The sequence below is a fragment of the Paramormyrops kingsleyae genome, chromosome 25 (genome assembly GCF_048594095.1).
Source record: "Paramormyrops kingsleyae isolate MSU_618 chromosome 25, PKINGS_0.4, whole genome shotgun sequence".
Lineage (NCBI taxonomy): Eukaryota > Metazoa > Chordata > Actinopteri > Osteoglossiformes > Mormyridae > Paramormyrops > Paramormyrops kingsleyae.
The window spans coordinates 20,282,111-20,289,337 of record NC_132821.1 but is presented as its reverse complement, the minus strand read 5'-3'; positions in this window follow the sequence as shown (position 1 = coordinate 20,289,337).

Sequence of the window (7,227 nt, the reverse complement as noted above, 5' to 3'; positions counted from 1 at the left end):
TGGCCATCCTCCAGGTACGATGGCAACGGCGTAGAAACTGGTGCACAGAAGGGACCGTGACGTCTGTCTCCAGGGATGGGAACAAAGGTGGTTGGTACCCTAAACAGGAGTGGAAAGGAGAAAGGCCAGTAGAGGAGACCGGCAACGAATTATGGGCGTATTCCGCCCAGGACAGGTAGGAACTCCATGTGGCGGGGTTGAGGGAGGCCAGACAACGTAGCATCCGTTCCAGGTCCTGATTGAGCCGTTCCGTCTGACCATTCGACTGGGGATGGAAACCAGAGGACAGGCTCGCTGTGGCTCCAAGCAGCCTGCAAAACTCCCTCCAAAAACGAGAAACGAACTGTGGCCCTCTGTCGGACACGATATCCGCAGGCAACCCATGAAGTCGAAACACGTGATCGATCAGAAGTTGCGCCGTCCCCTTAGCAGAGAGCAATCCAGGAATAGGGATGAAATGGGCTGCCTTAGAGAACCGGTCCACCACGGTAAGAACCCCAGTGTATCCCCGGGAGAGGGGAAGACCGGTCACGAAATCCACCGCCAAATGAGACCAGGGTCGTCTGGGGATGGGGAGAGGCTGTAAGAACCCTGTTGGGGCTCGCGAAGGGTTCTTATTCCGGGCACAGGTGTCACATGTGGCCACAAAACAGCGAATGTCCTGGCGCATGGACGGCCACCAAAACCTCTGCCCAATTAGAGCCTGAGTGCGGTGAACCCCTGGATGACAGGCCAGGAGAGAAGAGTGTCCCCACTGAAGGACTCGGGAGCGCAAAAACTCAGGTACGAACAAGCACGCCGAAGGACACCCCTCTGGTGTTTTTATGAGTGGTTGGACCGCCTGAACTGCTTCCTCGATTCCCCACGTGACGGCTCCCACAAAGCATGCCATAGGCAGAACGCGGCTGGTCCTCTCCTCCTCCTCACTCGCTTCGTGCTGACGGGACAGGGCGTCCGGTTTGCCGTTCTTGGAGCCGGGCCTGTAGGTGATATGAAAGTGGAAGCGGTTGAAGAACATGGACCATCTAGCTTGGCGGGCGTTGAGTCGGCGAGTGGACCGCAGGTACTCCAAGTTCTTATGGTCGGTTAGGATCAGAAAAGGGACGGAGGTGCCCTCCAGCCACTGTCTCCACTCCTCCAACGCGAGCTTGATGGCAAGCAACTCCCGGTCCCCGATGTTGTAATTCCTCTCCGCAGGGGAGAGCTTCCGGGAGAAAAAGGCACAGGGATGCTGTTTGTTGTCTGTGAGGGAGCGCTGGGATAACACAGCCCCAACCCCGGTTCCTGAGGCATCCACCTCCACTATGAACTGCAGCGATGGGTCGGGCACCTGCAGTACTGGAGCAGAGGTGAAACGGTCACGGAGGTCGACAAAAGCCCTCTGGGCCTCCTCTGTCCACTGAAACAGCACCTTGGAAGAGGTCAGAGCCGTAAGGGAAGCGGCCACAGTGCTATAACCACGGATAAAACGACGGTAGAAGTTCGCAAAGCCCAGGAAGCGTTGCAGCTCCTTCCGAGACTTTGGCTGTGGCCACCCTGCCACGGCCCTGACCTTCTCGGGATCCATCTGGATGGAACCTTCAGCAAGGATGAAACCCAGGAAAGAAATAGTGTCTCTATGGAACTCGCATTTCTCGGCCTTGAGGAACAACCTATGGGACAGGAGACGTTGAAGAACGGCCCGCACATGCTGCACATGGTCCTGCTCATTCTGCAAAAAAATCAAGATGTCGTCCAGGTACACAAAAACAAACTTATTTAGCATATCCCGAAGGACATCATTAATCAAGGCCTGGAACACTGCCGGAGCGTTAGTTAGCCCAAAGGGCATCACAAGGTACTCATAATGACCAGTAGGGGTGTTGAAGGCTGTCTTCCATTCATCCCCCTCCCGGATCCTTACCAAGTGGTAGGCGTTACGAAGATCCAACTTGGTGAAGACCTTGGACCCCTGGAGAAGGTCCAGGACAGAGGACAGTAAAGGCAGAGGGTACCGATTCCTAACGGTGATCTCGTTAAGACCCCGATAATCAATACAAGGACGAAGAGAGCCGTCCTTCTTTCCAACAAAAAAGAAACCAGCCCCAGCCGGTGAGGAGGAAGGCCGGATGATGCCCGTAGCCAGAGCACCGTTGATGTATTCCTCCATAGCCCTTCTCTCGGGGCCTGATATGGAATAGAGACGGCCTCTGGGGGGAGAGGTCCCGGGTAGCAGATCGATCGCACAATCATACGGTCGATGCGGCGGAAGAGATGCGGCCCGGGACTTACTGAATGCGTGCTTCAGGTCGTGGTATTCCGCCGGAACACCAGACATATCCGGGGACTCCTCCATCGGTGTAGGAACCTCACGGGGTTGACTAGACTGTAGACACTGGGAGAAACAAAACGAACTCCAGGCAATTACGGTGCCCCTCGCCCAGTCGATGTGAGGGTTATGTCGAACCAGCCAAGGATGCCCCAACACCAGGGGTGCCTGGGGTGAGTCAATCAGAAAAAGAGACAGGGTCTCAACGTGAGCACCCCCTATCAATAAACTCACCGGAATGGTAACCCGAGAGATAACAGCCATTCTCCTTCCATCCAGGGCGTAGGCCGTCCGTGTCGTCTGGATGCGGGTGGTGGGTATTCCCCACTGTTGAGCCAGCGTGGAGTCAATAAAGCTCTCATCTGCCCCGGAATCAATCAAAACAGCCTGCTGAACGGACCCCCATGATAAAACGGCTGGAAGAAAAGTCCGCTGCACCGAAGAGGAGTTAACCGGAACCACACCCACCAATACCCTCTTCCCTACTGGTGGGTGTGCCCTTTTACCGGACACCGGGCAACAAAATGACCAGCCTGCCCGCAGTATAAGCATACTCTGGCCGAGAAACGCCGTTGGCGTTCAGCCGGAGAAAGACGGGTCCGGTCGACCTGCATCAGCTCCGATCCGGCGTCGATGGGGTTAACGGGGCTGGACAACGGAGTGCACGGGACTGCCTCCGGTAGGCGTCGCTCCTGGCGACGCTAACGGATCCGAGTGTCCACCCGTAGGGCAACATCCGTCAGTGCAGACAAGGAGTCCGGCAGTTCCCGTGCCGTGAGCTCGTCCTTAATATCCTCCGCCAAGCCGTTGTAATAGGCGTCGAATAAAGCCTGCGTTCCCCAGCCGCAGGACATCGCAAGGGTCTGGAACTGGATGGTGTAATCCGATACCGTGTGATGACCCTGGCGAAGCCGCAAGAGTTCACGCGCTGCCTCGCGTCCCTGTGTCGAGCGGTCGAAAACGCGCTTCATCTCCTGCTGGAAACGGGCATGAGAGTGACAAAACGACGCGTCGGCCTCCCAAGCAGCCGTAGCCCATTCCCTCGCAGGACCGGTCAGAGCCATGATTATATAAGCCACCTTCGACCGCTCCGAAGGAAAGGCGGAGGGCTGTAATTCAAACGCAAGGGAGCACTGCGATAGAAAGGCTCTACACGAACCCGGTTCCCCATTATAATGTCCAGGTGGCTGTATACGAGGTTCGCTTGGTGCGGTCGACGGAGTGATCGACCGCGCCTCCTGTAAACGCTGTACCTCCGTTGCCAGCGCTGTCAAGCCCGCATGGAGGGAGTCCAAAGAGTCCCCCACAGCACCGACCTCCGTCTGCTGACAGCTCAGAAGGGAGCCCTGCCTGGTCAGGGCATCGGCCAGCTGCTGGACGCTCACCGGGTCCGCTGGGTCCATCTTCCTCTGGCGAGATCTTTCTGTAAGGGTGTCGGTAGGGAACCAAGAGGACACTGGCGCGGAAACCGGTGCAAGGAGTTTTAATAAAGCAAGATAAGGACAACAGTCCAAAAACCGAGAGGTCTGCCGGCGAACGTATCGCTCGGAAACAAGGTAAGGAGCAGGCGGAATCGATGTCGTGGGACGGGCTGGGGTCGGGCGATGTGCGGAATCGGTCTTGGGGCTGGGCTGGTCTCGTAGTCGGTAAATAGGCAAAGGTCAGGCGATCGGCGTCGGGCATCAAGGGGCTAGGACAGAAAATTGGGGTCTAAGAGGTAGAGCAACAATGGTCAGAAACACGGAGAGGCAGAAAACCGGTAAACAGAAGCAGGATTCCGCATGAAAGTCTCAAAAATTTCAGATACAAATTGAGGACCATTGTCGGACCATTGTCGGACACAAGCTCCTCTGGAAGACCTCAAGTAGCAAAGTAACCTCGTAAGACCTCCACTGTCCTCTCAGCTGTTGTGCTGTTCATTATAGCAACCTCTGGCCAACGAGAGTAACTATCCATAAGAACCAGGAAATTATATTTTCCTTTCTGTGCAAAATCCAAGTGGATCCTCTGCCAAGGCCGCTCAGGCCATCTCCAGTGATGCACAGGCACTGGAACAGGTGCGGGCCTATTCAACTGACATGTGGCACAAGCATTTACCAGCGACTTGATATCAGAGTCCAGGTTGGGTCACCAAAAATGGCTACGAGCCAAAGCCTTCATTTTTACCATCCCTTGGTGATTTACATGCAATTCACGCAATACCTGCGGTCGCAGCACCTCAGGAATGACCACCCTCAAACCCCACAACACACAATCAGACTCAACTGTTAATTCTGTATATCTATTGAGTGTAAGGGTGTCGGTAGGGAACCAAGAGGACACTGGCGCGGAAACCGGTGCAAGGAGTTTTAATAAAGCAAGATAAGGACAACAGTCCAAAAACCGAGAGGTCTGCCGGCGAACGTATCGCTCGGAAACGAGGTAAGGAGCAGGCGGAATCGATGTCGTGGGACGGGCTGGGGTCAGGCGATGTGCGGAATCGGTCTTGGGGCTGGGCTGGTCTCGTAGTCGGTAAACAGGCGAAGGTCAGGCGATCGGCGTCGGGCATCAAGGGGCTAGGACAGAAAATCGGGGTCTAAGAGGTAGAGCAACAATGGTCAGAAACACGGAGAGGCAGAAAACCGGTAAACGCTTGAACTCTGGAATATTCCTAGAAGATCTCGCATCAGGGTGCAAGAGCGAACGGCTGATATAGTCCCTCCTTTCCGGACATAAGCAGCCACAGCTGGTGGAGGGTGGATGAATCGAGAACCGGGGGAACCGGACTGTCCGGTATAGTGGCGTGACTGAAAGATCAAAACAATGGGGAGGGCAGGAGCGAGGAATCCCCGACGGCGTGGCTGTCGTGACGTCAGTTGGGAACTCCCTGGGGTCGATCCGTGACAATTGAGATATGGTTTGAGCGCATCTTCACTCACATAACTCTGCTACCCCTGCAAAGTGAAACATTTTACCTTGCATAGCACTGGATCCGCCTTAGTCAACCTTGCTATTTCTTGAGCAGACACTGGCACCTCATCTAAAAACGCAACTCTGTAGACAGGAACACCCTCACTGTGCATACCCTGAGTCTGCACTGGTAAACGTGACAACGCATCTGCATTTGCAAGCTCTGCAGATGGCTTGTAGCGACTCTCATATTGGTACGCAGCCAGCACTAATGACCACCGCTGTAGTCGTGCTGCAGCCAATGTAGGAATCCCCGTTTTAGGTCCCAGAATTTTTAACAACGGATTATGGTCGGTCAGCAATGTAAACTTCCGACCAAACAGGTAATCTTTGAATTTCGACACCCAAAAAATAATGCTAAGTGCCTCTTTTTCTATCTGCGAGTAGTTTATCTCAGTTTTAGTGAGCATTCTGGAAGCATAAGAGACCGGCTTCTCAGTACCATCAGGAAACTGGTGAGATATGACGGCTCTGATGCCATACGGGGAGGCATCACATGCTAAAACCAACGGTAGCTTCGGATCATAATGAGTTAACACAGGCGCCACCGCCTACTGTGCCTTAGTTCGTTCAAACGCCTTCTGACACTCCGGTGTCCACATCCATTGCTTATCTTTATGTAATAATTCTATCATAGGCTTAATCTCACTAGACAGATTTGACAAGAATTTGCCATAATAATTTATCATCGCTAAAAACGATCGCAAATCAGTTACGTTCTTAGGTACTGGCGCCTTCTCAATAGCCGTGGTTTTTTCTTTTATCGGACGCACTCCATTTGTGTCGATCACGTGACCCAGATTCGTGACGCTGTCCTGAAAAAACATGCACTTATCTTTATTCAACCTGAGCCCATACTCCTCCAGTCTTTGCAACACCCTCTTGAGGTTCGTAAGATGCTCCGCCATGTCTTTACCTGTAATCAAAATATCATCTAAGTAACACACCACTCCATTTAGCCCCTGCAGCACCTCGTCCATAGTGCGCTGAAAAATAGCAGGCGCACTAGCAACACCATAAGGCAAACGGTTACATACATACAAACCTCTTTGTGTATTAATGGTGAGGAATGGCTTACTTTTCTCATTCAACTCCAACTGAGTATAAGCCTGCGTCAAATCCAATTTCGTGAAATGTTTCCCCCCCCGCTAGCATAGAAAACAAGTCTTGAGCCTAGGGCTGGGCGATAAAACGATTACGATATGTATCGCGATAGACACGTGATCGATATCAATAAAAAATGTGTTCGATAAAACGTTGGATATTTTTTATTCTTCGTCGGAAGAAAACAGAGGTTGCGAAGCTAGTTTGGATCCGTGCCGGAAACGCAGCTGTCATAAATGGTCGTAGCACAGCAAAACAACTGCTTTATGGAAGTTCTGCCGGTTTTTTGTGAATCACTGTGACAGTCGCCTCGCCCTCCCCCAACGCCGCTCGCCCCCCGTCTCCTGAATATTAAGTTATAGGTCTGTATCCTTTCGGTTTGTATGTGTTATGTTGTCCGGTTTTTCGCGTATCCCGTGTTTCGTTTCGAGCCTGCCGTGTCTTTGTTTCCCCTTCTCTCTTTCCTCTCTGTGTTTAGGGCGCACTTCCGTGTTCCAGTTCCCTTCACTCCTTCCCTACCTAGTGATCCACTTTCCCTACGTATCGCGTCTTCCTCGTTAGTGTTTGCACGTGTGTCTCGTTCGCGTTTTCCTTTAAATAACCCAGTTTGGCCCGGAGTCTTTGTTCGTGTATCACTCATCCCTTGCGTGTGAGTTGGTGCGTTTGGAGTTTTGCTAAATGTTGACCTGGTTTTTCCCGTTCTGCCTGTTTTCTCCTGTTCGTGTTGTCATCTCGTTTTAGGCTCGTGCTCCTCGTTGAATCTCGGACATTGGTCCGATGCCCTGGAATATATCCGACTCTGGTTTTCTGGACTTTGCTTTCTGCCGTGCTATGGAGCACGTGAGGATTGGATTCGCTCGCCCTAA